Raw genomic sequence first — 21,435 nt, forward strand, 5'->3', positions numbered from 1 at the left:
TCCTTCTAGACTCAACTCAGGGGCGAGGGGGGATGGAGAGAAGGCCTGTGGTGGCTCCTTCCCTGTGTCTCGGGACAGCGCTGCACCCCGAGGCTCAGAGGCACAGACAGATAGATCGAGTCCTCCCAGCAGCCCACAAAGCAAGACATTTTTTTTTTTTTTAAGATTCTATTTATTTGCATGTTGGCCATGTCTATGTCTTCCTCTGTGAGATTTCTGTTCATGTCTTTTGCCCATTTCATGATTGGATTGTTTGTTTCTTTGGTGTTGAGTTTAATAAGTTCTTTATAGATCTTGGAAACTAGCCCTTTATCTGATATGTCATTTGCAAATATCTTCTCCCATTCTGTAGGTTGTCTTTTATTCACGAGAGAGGCAGAGACACAGGCAGAGGGAGAAGCAGGCTCCATGTAGGGAGCCCGACATGGGACTCGATCCCAGGTCTCCAGGATCCCACCCGAGGCTGAAGGTGGCGCTAAACCGCTGAGCCACCCAGGCATCCCAAGCAAGACATTTTCATCTAACATCACAGTAGACTTAATATCAGTTTAAGCTGAAAAGCCTCCCTTAAGGTCTCCGCAAGCATTTCGTTTCACTCCTGAGGTCTGTGATCTCTGCAGAGGTTGCTCAATGTAACACTGGGGGTGTAGACTAGCAGCAGCTGGGGGCCTGGGGGGGGCGAGGTGGCAGGGACGAGGCTCAGCTGCACTAGAAACCCTGCCCCCAGATTAGGATCCCAGGCAGTGTGCCCTTACAAGAGAAGGTGTGGAGGCAAATGCAGTTTCTTTTTTTTTTTTTTTTAAAGATTTTATTTATTTATTTATGATAGTCACAGAGAGAGAGAGAGAGAGGCAGAGACACAGGCAGAGGGAGAAGCAGGCTCCATGCACCGGGAGCCTGACGTGGGATTCGATCCCGGGTCTCCAGGATCACCCCTGGGCCAAAGGCAGGCGCCAAACCGCTGCGCCACCCAAGGATCCCACAAATGCAGTTTCACCCTTACTTTTACCGACTCTTCCTAGACTCATAATCCCATCCCGGGGGAGGTGTGACGAGGTCGGTGGCCGTTTCCCAATGTCCCGCAGTTGACGCCCAGCCCCTGGGTGGGATGGAGGTGAACAAAATACATCTGTTTTGCAAAGTGCAGGACAGATGACTTGTGATTATAACAGGCCTCTGAAATTTGCCTTGAAGAATTTTTAGTCAGAACCTAGAGGGAAAGGAAAAAATCGGATTTTAAATGCACGTGTGTAGTGTGTGTATGTGTGTGTGTGTGTGCATGCACACCCAGGTACTCACAGGCACGCAAAGTCTAGAAAGGATGAGGGAGGGCCAAAGGCCAAACGTGGCAACAAGTGCTTCTCCTTTAATAAGAAGCCACGGGGAGATGAGCTGGTCTGGGAAGGCTTACGAGGAGGCCTCTTGCCAAGTCATCTGTCTGTGCGCTGATTTGCATAGTGCTGGGGCCACCGGGTCCCTGCCCGAGGTCCCCGGGGCCCCTTCCAGCCTGCCTTCCACCCCCCGGGACGGTGGCGATCATTAAGCCGGCGGAGAGATACCCAGAACAGAAGACGCAGTGGCAGGCGCTCAAAGTCACCTCTTCCTTTTAACTCTGGAAGGATCTGGGGACAGATGTGCCCTGTCAGCTTCTCAGGAGAAGAGTCAGACGTTATTTTCTCTCTTCCAGAAAGGAAACCCGTCCGAGGCACCGTGAATGTTCCTCTGTGTCTCAGGCTGAAGTTTAAATCTTTGCAAGCGCGCAGTTATTAAGATGCCAAGTTGCCTCATTTAATTGCAACCTTTATTATGGTATTGAATACGTTAAACGCGCGATTTATCACACCTGAAGAGCCGAGCCGGTCTACCTTAATGGACCACTCTCAGTGGGTCATCTATTGATTATCTTCTCTCCTGAATTAATTCCTAGTAATCGCCTAGTGAACAGTCATTAACCGCGCCTCCTGCGAGCGGGGCTGGGGCTGGGGCCTGCGTGGGGCCCTGCAGGCCTGGAGCAGCTCCTGCCCCCCACCCTCAACCCCAGGCCGCGGCTAATGAACACAGGCCTTGGGAGCAAGCTGGGCTCTTCACTGTAGAAAGGCTTGGGGGGCCGGTCGGGGGCAGCTCCAGACAATTCCCTTCTTCCCTCAAGATTGGCTTCTAACTGAGCCAATGGTACTCGAAGACCCCTCCCCACTTGGAAAACGCTGGTCTGTTCCAGAATGTCCAGCCCAGAGGAGCTGCTGCTTCTGGGAGTCTCTTCTGGGGCCTCCTTTCCCTGAATTTGATGCAGTTGTCCTTGGACAGGTGGCTGACGTCAAAGAATGTTTTCTTGGCCCCACATTGGGATGAGGTATGAGGGGTTCGGAGAGGCCGTCCAAGCAAACGAGGGTGGATAGGTGGCTCGCTGCCTGGTGTCAAAGGGTGTTGAAGAAGACGGCCCGCTGGGAAGAGGGACGGAGCCGTGCCTCTGCCTTTCCCGGGTGGACGAAAGGGTTGCCCGCAGACCCGGCATCTCCTGGTGACCTCCGCTCTCTTGCCCCACATGTAGGGACCACGTACAGCAGTAGGCTGAGCCTGCTGTCACAGGCATGTCAGCCCTTTGTAAATCAACTGTTTCCTGAATTCATTTCCATGGCTGTACGCAGAGGCCAGCGCGGAGGCATGTTGACTAAGCTGAAGAGTGGCCGGCCTGGCTAGGCTCCCCAAACCTCCCTTTCCTGGTCCACACCAGACCCACTAGCGGGTTCCCTTTCTTGACCTCTTCTTCTAGAACCAGGTCACTCAAGGGGGCAGAGTGGGTGGGGCCTACAGTCAAAGATCAGGGCTGGACAAGCCTCCAGGTCGGGTTCTGGTCTACTGGGCCATGCTAGGCCTAACACAAAAGCCAGTGGAGTTGGATTTGGCCGCCCTAGAATGTCTCCAAGTGTGCGTTTATGATCTCCAGTCTCCCCCACTGCATTCCTTTCTCCCTGAGTGGTATCTAATAATAACAGCAATAATGATAATTAAAATAATAATACCTATCATCTATTAAATGCTTATTAAGGACCAAGCTCTATGCCTAGAGCGTACCATATGTTATCTCACACAATCCTGACAATAGGCTAATGAGTTAAGCGTGATAACCTCATTACTAATGAGAGTCTGTGTTTGGCAGCCCTAACTGCATATGGTGAGCACTGGGGAGTTTTTGTAAAATGTGGCCTCATGGAGATTGTTTTAGTTGCCCCGGGGCAGGGAAGAGGGGAGGGAAGCCTGAGAACTATTGGCTCTTAACAGTGGCTATGCATTGAAATCACCTGGAGAGCTTTAAAAGCATACTGATCCTTGGTCCCACCCCTACAGATTCTGATTTGGTTGGTCGGTCTGGCGTGACGCCTAGGTATTGGGATTTTAAAAGTGTCCCCAGATGAATTTAATGCACAGTTAAGGCTGAGATCCACTGCGCTGAGTTGAATACTTTGCCCAAGATCTTCAGAGGTTGGGGACTGAAGGGACACCTGGGTGGCTCAGTCGGTTAAGTGTCTGGCTCTTGCTCAGGTCATGATCTCAGGGATGTGAGATCGAGCCCCATGTTGGGCTCCACGCCCAGTGGAGAGTCTGCTTGAGATTCTCTCTCCTTCTTCCTCTGCAGCCCCCCAATCTCTCTCTCGCTAAAATAAATAAATTAAAAAAGAAGTTGGGGATTGAAGTTGGGACTTGAACTGGCTGACCTCAATTTTCTCCTGAGGGTTGTACCTCTTTCTTTCATGGACCATTCCAATACCCAGTAGGGAGCCATTTGTTATTATATCTCCCAATGAATGTGCTCTAGGAGCAGTTTAAACTCCCCTTCATCTGTTTGAAGAAGGGAAAATAGCATATTCCATAAGCATTTATGGTCATGGGGGCAGATGGGAGCACTTTGGAGGTTTGGGGACACAGGAGTCCTGCCTGCTTACTCTCCCAGCCCACATTTTTGCATATCACCGAATCTTAAGGCTTATGTGTCCCCTGGCAACTAGGACCAGAGCAGAGACTCAGTGTGGCCTGAGCCCCTTTCCCCTCCTCTTGTTCCAACATCATAGTTGCTCTCACTTTGCAACTTAATCCTTAGTCAAGGGGGAAAGAAAAGTTATTTTCAGTAGAGTTATACTTTTAAAAAAAGGTAAAAACACTCCAGTCTCAGTGTTTGATCTTTTGAGGCCTCCCCCACTGGGTGTGGATCCCCACTGGGTGTGGATCTGGACTATCTCTTTGGTTCTAAAATTTAGCCCCTGGCAATCGCTACCCTGGCCCCGCCAGGGGCTGTCCCAGTGGAGCTGCCAATCTTCTCCCTAGGTCTGAGTGGAGGGGGGCAGACAGAGAAATCACCACACCACTGAAGACTCACAGAGTCTGGGCTTCCCTGGTGTTATTTCTAGTGCCAAATATAGGCTCCATGGCCCAGCGTGCTTGCCATCATGGGTTTCTGGGAGTTCCCAGGGGGTGCCCTGAATTCACTCATAAATGAACCCAGTCTGACTTGTTTTTCTTTTTCTTGGTGGACCCCAGGTAGCCCTGCGGGGTGGTGGGGAGGAGGAGGCCAGTGCCACACCGACAGGAGGGCCCCATTGAGTCCAGCCCAAGTGGGGGGCCCTACAGAGATTTAGTGGAAACCCTTTCAGGCTTTATTCACATCTTTCTCTGTCTCAGGGACCCAGGCAGAAGTCAGTGGAAGTCCAGGCTGGGGAAGAGCGTGGGGGTCAGACATTGTACATGCTGATTCTGAAAGTTTCTCTCTCCCACTATTGGATTGTGGTCACTGCTCCGGTGACACATACTCTCTTTTCTCTCAGGGAAACTGCACTTCTGGGAAAATGCCTCAGTTCCTTACTAGTAATGAGACTCCTGTCTCTTGTCCCAATTCCCAGTGCCTTGGGTGCTCTGCAGGCCCGGGCTCAGGTTGATTGGAGCTTGGTGGTTCTGGGCCACTCTCTAGACACAACCTTGGAATTGCCCTTTTTTAGGACTGCCAGCCCATTGGTCACTGAGACTGTGTCTTTGTAATTCCAGGAAAATGAAAAGCTAGAGAATTCACTGAAAATAAATTAGATGAAAAAGACTTAGAAATGCCACCTTCATTCTCCCAGTTGTTCTTGACCAAATTTTCTCCTCTCCCACCCCTCATTCTCCTGGCCAGCAATTCCCGCTACCTCTACTGCAGTAAGGCACCAGCATCTCTCACAAGAGCTCCTGACAGTTTCTTTTGTCTTCCATCTATGCTGTTTTGTGGTCTAATCAATGCAGCCAAGTGATGCATCTGAAGTTAAATTGGATCATATCACTCCTTTGCTTAAAACCTTCCCTCCAATGACTTCCTACCTCAAGTGGAGTAAAGCCAATGTCTTCACAGAGGCTTCAAGGCCCTATAAAATCTGGCGCCCTGGGAACTTTCTGTATAATTTGTCTGAAATTTTCTTCTAATTCATTCCACTCTGGCCACAGGGCCTTTGCACTTGTTGCTTTCTTTGCCTGGGAAGCAACTCCCCAAAATACATGCATTAGTCACTGCTTGTTGAGCTTTACTCAAATCATTAATTGTTCAATGACTTTGCATCACATTGGATTCTAAATTCAGGTATTTGACCTTAAGCCTTTGCTTCTCATTAATCAGTTAACCCTATTTGTAAAACACATGGGGAAATTGGCCAGAATCTGCACAGGCAACTTTCTCTTGGCCCCTTTTTAAAAAAAGAAGCCCCCTGTCCTTGAGATCTGACGCTATTTCACACATGCGCACACACACACAATTTTGTATCTGAGCACATGGGGGCTATATATTACAGCATATGGAAGAAATCTGTCTGCTTGCTAATAAGTATATCTCAAAGGAATATCTAGATGAACCCTGGGCAAGTTCTGACAACCATTTATGACCACTGAGAATCAACTGAAGTGGGAATTTTGTTTGAAAAATGGCTATTAGTAATGAAAATGTCAAGGGAACTCTGACTTTCTGTAACCAGAGTAGATGGATTCACCTTTTTACAAAGCTTCAGCATGTAAAACAGGTTCCGATCTTTCACCAGGATAAAAACCTATTCAAGGCTATGGCTGGAAGCCCACGGTAGCAGGAGCTCAGAGAGGAATTTAATGGTTTTTATTTTTTTTTAATTTTTTTAATTTATTTTTATTTATTTACGATAGTCATCACACAGAGAGAGAGAGAGAGAGAGAGAGAGGCAGAGACAAAGGCAGAGGGAGAAGCAGGCTCCATGCACTGGGAGCCCGACGTGGGATTCGATCAAGGGTCTCCAGGATCACGCCCTGGGCCAAAGGCAGGCGCCAAACCGCTGCGCCACCCAGGGATCCCTTAATGGTTTTTAAATTATGGTTTTGGGTGCCTCTAAATTATTCTCAGCTCCTGGACAGGGCCAGCCTGACCACTTGAATATACTCCTTTTCAAGTGAGACAATTCACAGGTTGGCTGTAACATGGAAATAAAATATTCATACACGTATGTGAAGTGTGCATTTCTGTGTCACCTCAAGTTGTGACTGTCTATATAGTGCATGGTACATCTATGACCAAGCAAGAAAAATTTAGAAAATACTAACTCACTGCCAGCTTGAATTATAGACTCCCAGTACAGACAGAGTTTAAAACTCAAAGTATCTTGGATCTAACCCACTTTTTACTCGGTAGTTGAATATTCCTGTATGTTTCTTTAATTATTTATGCTCTCTCCACATCTCCACAGACAAGTCTTCAGGAATTGGCGCCCAAATCTGAATCTATGTTGGTTTACTTTTATATACCAGGTGCAATTTAAAAAATAAAACAGTTCTGTATTAGGATAGCCCGAGGCAATGAATAAACTCTTGAGTTAGCTTGTGCTCACCCAGTGGTACCCCCATGGTCACTCGGGTATTTAATTGTTCTTACAAAACCACAGTTTCAAGAGGAAGAAGATGTAAAAGGTTTCCACATTTGTTTCATATCCTAACTACCACACGGCTGATGTCCTCTGATGCTGCAGTCGTGCTGCCAACAGGGATTTCTTTGAGAAAGAAGTCATGCTGTCCTCTTTTGGATAAACTACATTAAATGAAAGGGCTAGCTGCTTGCCTCTGGAGTGAAGAAATTTAAATTGTAGTTATTTTTCTATTCTTATCTAACTATATTTCATCTCTTTTCTTTCCCCTGTATTTTTGGCTTTTCCCTATCTCTTCCAAATAGGGGTAAAAAACTAGGGAGGCTTGAAATAAGCTGCGAAATCAAAGGTACTGAAAATCTGAAACTTGAAAGGAGATTCTACATGTAAATACTCTTTTTAGTTGATTTCTAAATCATCTCCATGTCCTTCTGTTTGCTTTTCTGTCAAATTCAGTTAGCATTATCTTATTTTTGTCATCTACTGTGTGGTTTGCCTACTTCTAGTCAGGGGAGATGTTCCAAAGATGGAGACCGGACCCCAGTCTCAAGAGGACTCATCATGACCTGGGGACATACATGTAAGTGATCATTACAACATGGCCAGTCACTGAAGACACACATACACGTGATTAAAACTCAGTTGTATTCCCAAAGCACTAAAAAGATCAATAGTAAGAGGTAAAATGACGATTTCAACCCTCTACTAAAAATTAAAAATCCTCAATGATTCCAGCCTTTTTCCAATGCATATATAAATAAAGCAATGTATTAGTGTGTTGGGGGTCCCCAAGACCACCCTCATGTTCCGTGATTTGCCAGGAGGACTCATGGGACATAGCATACAGTCATATTCACAGGATTTATTTACAGTGAAAAGATTTAGAGCAAGATCAACACAAGGAGAAGGCTCACAGGGTGAACTCTGGGAGGAGCCAGGCACAAGCTTCCCAGGGTCTCCCCTGGCGCACTCATGCAGGACATGTTTACTTCCACCAGCAAGGAGTTATGATGGCACATGTGAAATGTTGTCTGCAGAGGAAGCTCTTTAGAGACTCGGTGTCTAGGGTTATGGGGCTGGTCACATAGAGAGGCTCTAACTGATACATACCAAAATTTCTGACTCCCAGAAGGAAGCAGGAGTTCAGTATAAACCATGTTGGTTGTACAACCAGTTTAGGTGTAGGAAACCGCTTTTATCAGTTGGTATAGCAGGAATTCTCCTAAATTCCAACTTCCCGGATGCCAGCCAAGGCCCAGCCTGATAAGCAGAACTTTCAGAGGATTACAGTCAGGCCTGCTTTGTTAACTCTTTCCTACACAATTCATATTTACACTTTGTACAAAATGCTCCGTCTCTCTATATTCTACTGTGTGGCTTCCTATCTGCAACTTTTGTTTTGAAGGTAACACTATTGGGGACACCCTCCTATGCCAGTTCATGTAGATCTACCCACTTCTTTGTCATAGTATTCCATTTTAGAGATAATTTATTTAATTTTTATATAGATTGATGTTTGGTTTGTTTGCAATTCTTTTTTGTTTTGAAGTTGGGAGAGAAAGAGGGGGGCAGTGAGAGAGAGCACGTGCTTGGGGGGGAAGGGCAGAGAGAGAGAGAGGGAGGGAGAGGGAATCTTAAGCAGGCTCCACACCCAGCATGAAGCCCGACGCAGGGCTCAATCTCAGGACCCCAGCTCATGACCTGACCTGAAATCAAGAGTCAGATGCTCAACTGACTGAGCCACCCAGGTGCCCCTGTTCCCAATTCTTAATATTACAAATTATGATGCAACATCATTGTTCATATACTTTTCATATATTCATGCCTGTTGTTTTTGTTACATAGGCTTCTAATTACTATTACCTATGTTTCTAGAAATGTTATTCCTGACGTCATTAGATTTAGAAAGAAAGATCACCAAAAAAAAAAAAAAGGGAAGAAAGAAAGAAAGAAAGAAAGAAAGAAAGAAAGAAAGAAAGAAAGAAAGAAAGAAAGAAGAAAGGTCACTGTGTTGGAATGTTAGTGGATGTATTAAAATGAAGAGAGTTTTTGGAAAGATGGCTATTAAAAAGTCCAGGTACAATTGATGAGAGCCGGAACTCAACTGTGGCAGGGAGTTTGGAGAGGGGGAGAAATGCTGTAGATTTAGTTTGAAGGTAACACAACAGCCCCTGACTGTGGATGGCTAGTGAAGCATGAGCTAGGAGTGGTAAAGATGACTCCCAGTTATACGATCTGGGGAACAGCAGCTAGGTGGTATGCAGGGAGAGCAATTAGGAAGCAGTTATAATTCAGGGAAGAAATGATGGGGGCTCAGATTTCCGAGTGTTCTTTCATTCATACATATTGAGCATCTACTAAGTATCCATCACTCCATTAGCTGTTAGCATTAGCGCTTTTCTTTCTTTCTTTCCTTTCTTCTTTTTTTCTTTGAGGGCTTTGGTCTTTATTGGTATAGTTGCTTTTGTCATTCTTCCTTCCTTGAATCCGTCATGCAGGCCTGCCGTAATGAAGGCCTTTCTTCTTTAGGGCTTTCTTTCTTTCTTTCTTTTTTTCTTCACTTGCCTTTTTTTCTTCTTTATTCTTTCTTTCTTTCTTCTTTCTTTCTTCTTTCTTTCTTTCTTTCTTTCTTCTTTCTTCTTCTTCTTTCTTTTTTCTTTCTTTCTTTCTTTCTTTCTTTCTTTCTTTCTTTCTTCTTCTTTTTGGTCAAAAACATTGAGATAGAAACTTGATGCAATCAATATAGATTCCAATAAACTTGGCCATTAATTAACTTCATTGCTATTCTTTTGTGAACAGCACAAAGCTTAATAAAAGCTGTAGAGAGTAATGGTGAATCACGACCCAGATGCTTGAATAATTTGCACACACTTTAGTGTAAAAATATGAAGAGGGAGGGGAAAAGGAATCATGAAAGCAAATAAGATCCCTTTTGTGTCTAGGTTTGTAGACAGACTCTCTCCCACGCTCCCATTTCAGACAAATGCCCTTAGCACGAACGGGAGCGGGTGATCCACCTCCTCACTGTGCCCAGAGAACATTCTCTCCTGCACAGTTCTGAGTATCACTTGTGTGGGCATCAAGTGTGATGTGAAAAAGAGAGACCAGTAAACAGTTCTTTTTATTCTTTTCACTGATTTGCTGTTCCCTTCGCATTTGCCCCTCCTCCCTAGTCCAGGAGCCTACAGTGCAACTTCCTATTGTCTGAAGACCAGACACATATAAATCGCAATTTGAATGACAAGGGGAATTTTATTTTTATAGGATTTTATGCTTCCTTCAATAGAAATTGATGTGCTTTTATGCATTTTGTTTCACAACTTGTTTGAATTTATATTGGAATCTGCTTTCCGATTAAGTCTATTTGACTAGGCAAAGTCCCATCTGCATTCATTTTCACTCAGTATACGTAAGGAATGTGATCTCACATATTCTTTAAAAAATTGTTTTTCATAGTCTCTGAAGCTTATATGGGGAGAGGGGTCCACTTTTTTTCTTTCTTCAGACGTAAGTCTCCTTATTCTCTTTTTAATTCCCGTAAAAAGTCGAGTGACATTCTTCAAAGAAGATATACAAATGGCTAATAGGCACATGAACAGATGTTCAACATCACTAATCATTAGAGAAATGCAAATCAAAAGCACAATGAGATACCACTTCGCACCCAAAAGGATAGCTATTATTTTTTTAAAAAATATAGAAAATAACATGTTAGCAAAGATGTAGAGAGGTTGGAAACTGCATTGCTGGTGGGAATGTCAAATGGAGCAGGTGCTGTGGAAAACTATATGGTGGTCCTTCAAGAAAAATTAAGCCTGGAATAACCACGTGATCCAACAAGTCTATTTTTAGGATTTTTCTACCCAAAAGAGTGGGAAACGGAGACATCTGTACATACAATGTACATACAATGTACATTTGTACATCAATGTTCATAGTGGAATTACTTGAAATAGCCAAAGATGGAAGCAACCAAGTGTCCATTGGCAAATGTGTAGATAAAGAACATAGGGTTCACGCATACAATGGAATATGTTATTTAGCCTGAATGTTGTTATTCAGACTTAACAAGAAGGAATGTCTGACACACGCTACGACATGGATGAACCCTGGCAGACACTGTGCTAAGTGGCAAAAGCCAGACACAAAAAGGCAAATCCTATGTGATCAACTTGTAGGTGGCTCCTAGGGTAGTAAAATTGATACAGACAGAAAATAGATTCTACATGTAAATACTCTTTTTAGTTGATTTCTAAATCATCTCCATGTCCTTCTGTTTGCTTTTTTGTCAAATTCAGTTAGCATTATCTCATTTTTGTCATTACTGCTGGTCACGAGACATGCTCCAAAGATGGAGACTGGACCCCAGTCCCGGAAGGACTCATGACAGCTGGGGCCTTGGGGAGGGGGGACGGAGAGTCCTTGTATGATGTGGTATGGAGTTTCAGTTCGGTCAGATGTGCAAGTTCTGGAGATGGATGGCGGTGATGCTTTTACAACCACATGAATGTATTTAATGCCACAGAGCTGTGCACTTAAAAATGACTAAAATGATTTATGTTATGTTAATGTTATGCATATTTTGCTGCAGCTTAAAAAATGAAAATAAGTCAAACTAGTTAGTACTATAGTATTAGTAGTATTACTACTAAATTTTAGTATTTAGTAGTATTTAGTAATATTACTACTAAATACTATTAATATTTAGTATTAGTATTTAGTATTAGTATTTGCATTACTACTAAATACTATTAGTAGTATTACTACTAAACTTTAGTATTACTACTAAAATTTACATGCTTTTCCCCAATGTTACTTTTTCCTCATTTTGAGGGATTTTCTCTCGTTTCCCCGCCTTTGATCCAGCTCCCTCGCTCCGCCTTCATCCTGCTTGCACTCCTCTCCATCGTCCTCATTTACAAGACTCTCTTTAATGACAGATTCGAACACGATCAATGATCCCCCGAAGGTATTTGAGCCGATATGATAGCTCTCCCTGGTGTATTTTCATTTTAAGCCTTCAGTTGGGAATGTCAGGTGGTGTTTCCCATCGAGGAATACCTTCAGGGGACCCTAACATCTCCAAGCTTCAGGCACCTGTGCCCCCACAGAAGACTGATGTTCTGGTGGCAGATTCAGTCGAGAAGGTGGAAGTCATTGTAGGTATTTGGAGCAAAGAGGGATTTCATATGGGGAGTAAAGTTTCCAAGTTGTTGGAAGGGAAGGAGTGAAAGTGGGGGGTGGGAGGAGTCACATGCCCCTGGGGCCCAGCACTGCAGTCGGCCCCCCAGCCTCACGGCGCCCCCTGGGCCCACAGGCCTTGCCCCCCTACGGCCTCCATCCTGCCTGTGGGACCCCGCTGCTGCTAGGGCCGCCTCTACCATTGTTCTTAGACTCCTGCCATGCAAGCTGGAGCCAAAAATAGGATCCCTGCTCTCATGCCTGTGTCTCGCATGGGTGGCATCTGAACTGGAACCACGCCGGCAGGGGGTTCTGAGAGCCACAGTTCGCAGGTTTCTAGCCCTTGTGATTTGGGGAACTTAGAAAGGTAGGTCCTGAGAACCGCAGGCACGCCCCAGCACGGACGTGGCATTGTGAGTCCTGAGCACCTTCACATGCCCGGCTGAGCCCTGCGTGAGGAGGGGCCTCGGGCTGCCTGGGCCCTGAGATCGTAGGTGGGGACAGCAACAGCCATCTGGAAGCCCCTCAGGAAGCCAAGCCATGCTTCAAACCTCCCATCAACAAGTCTGTGAGGTAGGTTTCCTCACTTCCATTCTACAGATGAAGAAACTGGAGGCGGGGTGGGAGGGAAGGAGAGGGGGGCTACAGGTACGCAGCCAGTGAATGGGGGAGGTAGGGTTCAAACCCAGGTGGCAGCAACTCCTCTCACAACTAACTCTGGGAGCTTCCATTTCCATCTCCCAGGCTTGCTGGGCTTTGATGAGAGGCTGGAAGCGTCTATTCCTTAGCCTCGGGCCTGAGGCCTTCCCTCTCTCCGGGTCCTGTGGAGAGCATGCGTGGAGTGGTCTCCTCAGCGCTGAAACCCCCCACGGGCTCTGCCCAGGGCGCGGGCTGCTCGCTCCATGCCTCCTGATCTGGCAAATGGACCTAGATCTGGACCAAAGAGGGAGGTCAGAAGAGTTGAAGTTGTTTCCTCCACTGGGTAACTTAGCCCTCTTCCCCCTGCACTAGTTTCCAATGGCTGCTGTAATCGATTGCCCCAATCATGGTGGCTTAAAACCGATAGAAATGGATTGTCTCACGGCTCTGGAGGCCCGGAGTCTGCAATCAAGGTGGCAGCAGGACCACGCGCCCTCCGGAAGCTCTAGGGGAGAATCCTTCCTTGCCTCATCCAGGTATGGAGGGTCCAGGCCTTCCTTTGCTTAAAGCCATGTGACTCCAATCTCTACCACCACCTCTCATGAACTTCTCTTCTGCATGACTCTTTAATCTCCCTTGGCCTCACTCTTGTGATGGCCTCATTCTGTGATGTCCCCCAGATGACCGGGGACAGTGATCTCCTCATCTCAAGATCCTTAACTTAGCCGTGTCCACAAAGACCCTTTTCCCAAATAAGGTAAGATGCACATGTTCCGGGGATTGGGATGTGGCCATATGTTTGAGGACACTGTTCAGCCCACTCTACCCGTCCCAAGGGAGGAAGGAAAAGCAAAGAGATATTTGCTCAGATCTGAGCCCTTCTCCTTCATTCTGTAGCATCTTTCTTCCAGTACCTCCAGCCAGTACATGGAAAAAAATCAGAAATCTTGATGCACACACTAAACAGGTGGATATTTCCAGTTGCAGCTCTGTAGTCCTCTCTGGTTGGGCACAGTTAATAGACTCGATCAGGCCTTATTTCCAGTTCGGGCCAAACAACACCCCCATCAGCTCCATTGTCAAAAATTCGCCCATGGTCCTCACCTCAAAGAGACTATTCATATTAGGCTCCCCCCTTTCTGATACTCTGGCCTACAAAAAAACAAAAACAACAAACAAACAAACACAAGAGAGCCTTTTACAGCTAATTTATTCTTCTCTGGTTTCTTTTTCCTGGACTTTTATTTCATCAAAAACTTCTTCAGTACTCCGTGATTTCTGAATTGTGTCACATAAATCCAAGCTTTCTGTTTCTTTCATCCCAGATTGCCCTGCCTTGCCCACCACCCCCAACATTCACCACATTTGCACTTTGCCCTGGTTTCCCGGGCTGTCATGAATAAAAGCATAAAACACAAGCGTCAGACAGCTCGGTGATATGCTGCTGGCCCAGAAGAGAGGAGGTGATTGCTCTTAAATCTCACACAGAAATTGGTGGGATGGGGGTGGGGTGGGGGTGGGGGTCTCCACCCTGACTCTCTGAAAGCTCAGTGGAAAGATGAGCAGCAGGCCCAGCTCTCCGCTGTCACCACCTGGAGCAAAGGACAGGAGGCGGTCGGTCTACCTCTCCCTATGTGGGGTTGATTCCATGTGCAACAAGACCTTCCGGTTCTCACAGGTTGGCTCCCAAGCTGAAGTAGGGGTTCTTTGCTCTGTTCACCCTTTGGTAGATGTTGCCCTTCACTCTCCACTGGGGAGCTGGTCTTCTGATTCTCGTCCAGTCTTTGACCACCATTTGAAGAGCTTCCATTCGTGTAGCACTTCTAATTTTACAGAACTTGGCAACAGATTATTTGATCCTGACAACAAGCCAGTGGAGCAGTTAGCGGGATATTGCTGCTCTCGCTTTACAGATTAAGAGACTGTGGCTATGTGACCTGTACCAGGTCACCAACCTCTAAATGGCAAAGTGACCTGTAAGTGGGACCCCAGCACAGGAAGTCTGGTTATGAATGCAGTTTGCTTTCTGCTCCTGGCCTTTTCTTCTTACTCTTTTTTCTCTTTCTCTTTTTCCTTTCCCTCTTTCTTTTTTCATCTTCTCTATGCCCTCTGACTCAGTTCTCTACTATTCATCTTCTTCTCTATCGTGATTATTTCTGCCATTTTCCTAGACCTGAGTTTCTTTCTTTCTTTTTTTTTTTTAATATTTTACTTATTTATTCATGAGAGACACATAGAGAGAGGCAGAGACATAGGCAGAGGGCTTCCCACAGGGAGCTTGATGTGGAACTCAATCCCAGGATCCTGGGATCTCGCCCTGAGCGAGATGCTCAACCACTGAGCCACCCAGGTGTCCCTAGACCTGAGTTTCTATACTGTATGATATATATATTTACATATAGATGTGTCTATATATGTATATATGTTTACATGTAAATGTATATAAATATATATAAAATACATAAAAATATATAAAGCTCAGTGGAAAGATGAGCAGCAGGCTCAGCTCTCCGCTGTTGCCACCTGGAGCAAAGGACAGGAGGTGATCTGGTTCTCACAGATTGGCTCCCAAGCTGAAGTAGGGGTTCTATTTACATGTAAATATATGTATATATATATAGAGAGAGAGAGAGAGAGACAGAGACAGAGACAGAAAAGGAGAGAGAGTAACTAATGATCTGACACTTGATTGGTAGTCAGGAGACATTTTCTTTCTCTTTTTCAATAGTGTGGACACATGGCTGAGAGTGCACACTTTGCCCCCCATTCACCTGTGTCATCCTTATCATAGAGCTGTTGGGTTTGATTTAACAGGAGACCCTGGCTGTGCATCTGTGACTATGAGCCGTGGCCAAATGGGAAGAGCCTCATAGATGCGGCTGGAGTGATTAATAGCAGCCTGTTTCCAGAGCTCTGAGAGTGGTGAGTGAGACGCATCGCCCTGATTCCACTTCTAATTCTGCATTGTCATGGGCGTCTGTTTGGCCAAGTGGAGGCCCTGTGTCCACAGCACAGCATCTGGTGCGAGCCCTGGATTTCCTGGGTCACCAAGACAGATTCTTCGAGTGGAAAAGAAAAACATACGGGGTAGTGGTATTTATCCAGAGAAGGGTGTGCACGCAGGGTGCACGTCCAGCCCGACTTTCATCCCCAGCTGATCTCCTCGCTGGACAGAGCGTGAGCCACACAGGGTGCGGGAGAGCCATGCCTGTGCAGGGTTTGCCCCCCATTCCTGCAGTGCCATTATCTTGTGCTTTCCCAGTGAGAAATTCATCACTGGGACAGCAGGCCTGTGCGTGGGAGAGCCGAGATAGGACTCGTTTTCAGACGTTCCAGTTACTGACCTTTACCCATCTTCTGCGAATGAGCTAGTGTTATTTTGCAAAGCCGGGTACTTACCTGCTTCGCTCCTGCAGATCTCTAACTGCCCCAGCATAAGGAGGCTTAGACAGAAAAAAATCTTGGGCTGGGTCATCGTTACTGACTGAAGTTAGGATTTTCTTCCCCCACTTACACGTCCTGAACATTGTTGTCAGGCTGGAAATAAATCTCGAGGCAGAGCATCCCCTGATTCCATTCAAGGGGGACACAACAGTGACTATGTCTCATTCTTTCCCGAGCCAGTTGCCAGTTTCTTACACACGATTTCCGGGGCTGCGACGGGCCAGGAAGCAGGAAGCTGGGGTCCCCGTCTGCTGGGCCAGTGTCCCTGATCTCAGCCTCCCTCTGCAGTTGGAGAAAACCCACGGTTCCTATTTGAAATTGGATAGCTGGATGATGTTTTTCTTGGCTCCAACTCTAAAGGCTGGTGCCCAGAGCCAATCCTTGGCAAGAGTGACAAGTATGAAGTTTGTTTTTCCCTCAGACACTCCCAGCATCCTTCTTCCTCCTCTTTGCTCCTGTTCCTTTCCAAGTGCCCAGGACTTTGTTCCTGTTGTACCTCATCCACATGTGGAGTCTGAAAGGATCTGAGGCACAGTTTCTGCATGTGCAGAGCAGAGCCTCATGACTTCAAAGTGTGGGCAAGTCTCCCACATTGTTAACTTGCGTGTTCTGGCTCAGCAGCTCTTGAGTGGGCTCCGAGGTTCTGCACGTCTAACAAGCTCCCCGTGACGCCAACGGGGCTGGTCCGTGGACCACACTTTGAGTACGCGTGGGAACAAACCTCCAGTCTCCCTCCCGTGTTTCTTCCTTACCCTGACACGACGATCACACTGACAATGCTTCTGACACCAGTTGTGTGGGTTTTCCCCACACCACTAAGCAGTTCTGCGATGCCAGCTGGTGTCCTACAGTTTAGCTCAATTCTGATGCTGTCTACCTGAAGATGGTGTTGTGTCCCCCAGGCTAGGAGCTCAGGTCCACGAGACTGTCCCCTCTCCCCACTTGAGATGGCAATCACAAGTAGTGGGTTCCCGGGTTAGCCACAAGTTCTGTCCAACTTGACTACAGACTGGAGATTCCCATGACCTCCTCCCCTTTGGATTCAACACTCTGCTAGAACAGCTCACAGAACTCAAGGAAACACTTACTTAAGTTTTCCACTTTATTAAAGGATTGCTAAAGGATATGAATGAACAGCCAGATGAAGAGATACAGAAGGTGAAGTCTGGGAACTTCTGGAGTGCAGGAGCTTCTGTCTCTGGGAAGCTGGGGGTGTATCACCCTCCTGGTACATAGATGTGTTCACCCACTTGGAAGCTCTCTGAACCCCATGCTTTTGGGTTTTTATGGAGGCTTCATTACATAGACATGATCAGTTATTAACCCCATTTCCAGCCATCCCCCTTTCTGAAGAATGGAGGATGGGGCTGAAAATCCCAAGCTTCTAATCACACCTTGATCTCTGCTGACCAGCCCCCATCCAGGAGCCACCCAGAGTCACCTCACTAGAACAAGAGATGCTCCTCATGCTCTTGTTGCTTAGGGATTTTTTTTTTTTAAAGATTTTATTTATTTATTCATGATAGTCACACAGAGAGAGAGAGAGAGGCAGAGACACAGGCAGAGGGAGAAGCAGGCTCCATGCACCGGGAGCCCGATGTGGGATTCGATCCCGGGTCTCCAGGATCGCGCCCTGGGCCAAAGGCAGGCGCCAAACCTCTGCGCCACCCAGGGATCCCTGCTTAGGGATTTATAAGGGTTTTGGGAGCTCCTGTCAGGAACTGGGGGCAGATATATATATTTCTTATAATTCTACAAGGAGCAAAGTCTTAAACCAATCCTAAGAGAAGAGAACAGGAATGGAAAAGTTTTCTCCTTTCCTTTCTGGTTTAGGGAAGTGTGTGTGTGTGTGTGTGTGTGTGTGTGTGCACGCAGTTCTCGTATTTCCTGGTCATTAGGTAAATCTTTGTGTTCTCTTTAGATCCTGTACAGTAATTGGTTTGCTTGATCAGAATTTTAAAATTAATTGCTCAGGTCGGTTCTCATTGATTTATACCCACGATGAATTTTTACCTTCAGAAATTTTTCTCAGAATCCTGATCTCTGCTTTTGGTAAACATCAATCAAATTTAAATTAAGTTCCTTACAAATTTTGTTTCTCCTGTGTGTTCTAGGGGCAGGAGCGGGTAGGGAGCAGTCCAGAGATGGGGCCAGAGAAGATGGCCCAGCTGATGTCTACGTCTTACCCACCACTGTGAGTCAACGTGTCCATTAACTGCCAGGTTAATGATTTGCCTGAGAAACAAAAGAGCCTGAAGATGGGAACTCATCTTAGAGGGCAGAACCCAGCCGATAAGCCAGACCCAGAACCAGAACCTTAATTCTCAGTAATACAGATGAGTCCTCATCCCAGCCTTTTACTGACTCAGTACTCAAGTCATTGGAGAGAGAAGACTGTGAGCAAACATAAAAAGCTGTTTTCATGAATTATTCTCTAAGAGATTAACTTGCTTAGGGACCCCTTCCCAGAATGGAATGCATAAAGGAGGAAGTCAACCTCAGGATCTCCGAGGGGATCCCCGCCGTCCTAGCAGGGGTACCCCGGAGGTGGAGCAGTGCCTGCGGTGGGCGGTGGAAGTGCCCGGCAGAGGCAGTGACAATGCCTGTGCGGGTTAGGAGTACCCTGCCTGGAGCCCAGGAGGGCAGCAAGGGCAGGAGAGAGGGGAACAGAGTGGAGACAACACAATGGACTCATTGGGGAGATGAGCGATTTCAGTCTTGATCATATGAGAGAAACTCTCTGGAGCCTTCCAAGAATATTGGGAGAAGTGCCGGTGAACAGGGATTTGGCTAGAGGCCAAGGCTCTGCCCAACAGGAACAAAAGTCCAAGGGCCACTAACCAAATTTATTCAAAACCCCACATGTTTCTGCCTCCACTGTGCCAACTATAAAACCAGAACCTAAGACATGATGAGTGGTTGCGGTCTACACTCATGCTTTTGTCAGAGCAACTCTGTTCTTGTCTGTTCTTTTTTTATGGGGCATTCTGGTATGATTTCATTTGAAAAGAGAGTTCCTAAGCTCAAATCCCTGAACAGGGTGCTTTCCAAGGGCCCAGCCAGCATTAGGACCCTACAGCTCTTCATCTATGAATAAGAAAGGAACAGTGGATGCTGTGATGAGGACTTCTGTGGAGCCAAGGCCAGACCAGGGGAGGTTGTGGTCAGAAGAGATTCCCCAGAGTCTGAGCCATTCTTAGCTTAATGGCTCTACGTGTTGACAAAGTCCAATTCCCTGTAGGTCCGAAGCCATCCAGGACAGTTGTGGCAGTGTTTAGGGCTGGGGGAAGATCCTAGGGACAGGAGCTGAAATCCCTGGAGAAAATGAGGGTGGGCAAAGCCCCAGACCTCATAGGCTATTTTAAACCAAGAATTAAAAGCTCTTGTTAGGGATCCCTGGGTGGCGCAGCGGTTTGGCGCCTGCCTTTGGCCCAGGGCATGATCCTGGAGACCTGGGATCGAGTCCCACATCGGGCTCCCAGTGCATGGAGCCTGCTTCTCCCTCTGCCTGTGTCTCTGCCTCTCTCCCTCTCTGTGTGACTATCATAAATAAATAAAAATTTAAAAAAAATATTAAAAAAAAAAGCTCTTGTTAGGATGGGGGAAGAGGGTAATAGGGTAAGGGGCATAAAGGAGGGCACGTGATGTAATGAGCTTTGGGTGTTATATACAATGAATGAATCACTGAATGCTACCTTTGAAACTAATAATAACACTATATATTAATTAACTGAATTAAAAAAAAAAAAAAAGCTCTTGCTCACATTCCTAACTTTGCAGTGTTCAAATTCAGGCCTCATTGCCAGCTGGCCTCAGAAGCTCTGAATGTCCCCAGGGAAGGAGACCATTTCTAAATTAACAAGGATCCAAATCAGAGACCTTATTCCACCATGATTGAAATGTCCCGAGTAATAGGATTTTGGATAAATTAGTTATTCATCATGGAAGAGGTATTATAGATAAATACCATACCTCATTGCTATTCCAAGCTGTCCACCAGTCATCTCCTTTAAGGAGAGAAATAGAAGAATTAACGTGGTTCTGAACAGTGATCTGCCTAATGATTTCAAGGTTTTTATCTGGAGAGGATTTCAATAAACTAAAAGAAGTGGAAGCCAAAAAAAAAAAAAAAAAAAAAAAAAACCAAAAAAGTGTGTGAAGGGCTTGTATAATTGCTGAAAGGTTGGTTCTCTAGGGCTAGAAATCAACGAAAAGGGTGAATGTTATGGAAAGATTTTTAAGTAGTTATTCAGGAGAAACTAAATAGAAAATCAATCAGGAAAATAAAAAATTCATAAATCCAATTGCTTCTAATTGGCTCTGAACATAGTGCAGAATTCAAAATGTTTGCCTATGAACAGCTCTGTCTCTTGAAATTATGACTCTTATCACAGGAAAGAGCATTTGGGTTACTTTTTTTTTTTCCCCATCAAAGAAAATTCATGAAGGCCAAAGCAATCTTGCAAATGGCTCAAGTTGAAAAACTCTTCATTATGGCTATTTATGGAGAAATTTCTACTACAGATTTACTCGAGCTAGGACGAATATATTTTCATTTCAAGTCTTTAAATGTTTATGAAGCCCCTAGAATGTACACAGGACTGAGTTGGGCCCTGTGGGAGATGCGCAAACCGATGAGCTGGGATTCCTGAGAATTTACAATTTCAAAGGGGAAACAGATGAACGCCCAGTTAACTTTAGGACCAGTATTAAGGCAACAAGGGTGTAATAATGGAAATATCACCCCACAGTATGGTGAGAGAGAGGGGCACAAATGGTTTCTGACAAAGGAGATCTACAAAGTTTTCTTAAAGGAGACGAAATAAGAATTGAGAAGGTACTTTGCACAGAACACTTTGAACAAATGTCCAGTGGAAATGTGAGCTAGGCTTGCGGACCACAGAGTGTTTTACCATAACTTATAAGAGTTGGTACAAGTTCTGAAGAATATGGTATTTATATTTAGCACTGTATTCTCTCCCTCTCCATCTCAAACTTTGGTGGGCAGCCATAAATTGTATCCTTTCATTTCTCATTTCTTGGATGAAAATTTCCCAATTAACATATACACTCTTAAATGTTACTGACTTAATAGGTTACTCCTCCTGAGGAGTATTTGCTTTTTAAAACAATTTTAATTTTTTATTATGTATTTGTTGAAAGCATAGAAGAACTCAAGATTTGGAAGTATTCATGATTTAAACAGCAAGAATGACTTTAAGAAGATTCTGGTCCCCTTTTTCTTATCGTGAGCATTTTCAACATTCCAAAGTTT

The 21,435-nt window shown here is 45.6% G+C and overlaps 1 long non-coding RNA gene across 1 annotated transcript; it reads left to right on the plus strand.

The window, feature by feature from the left end:
* The first annotated feature begins 11,640 nt into the window (after positions 1-11,640).
* LOC111093788 lies at positions 11,641-15,639 on the plus strand. The gene is made up of 3 exons (XR_005383066.1): positions 11,641-12,650; positions 13,089-13,252; positions 15,531-15,639. It is a non-coding gene; the product is annotated as an uncharacterized LOC111093788 (long non-coding RNA).
* The last annotated feature ends 5,796 nt before the right edge of the window (positions 15,640-21,435 follow it).

This window comes from Canis lupus, chromosome 33 (assembly GCF_011100685.1).
Source record: "Canis lupus familiaris isolate Mischka breed German Shepherd chromosome 33, alternate assembly UU_Cfam_GSD_1.0, whole genome shotgun sequence".
NCBI lineage: Eukaryota > Metazoa > Chordata > Mammalia > Carnivora > Canidae > Canis > Canis lupus.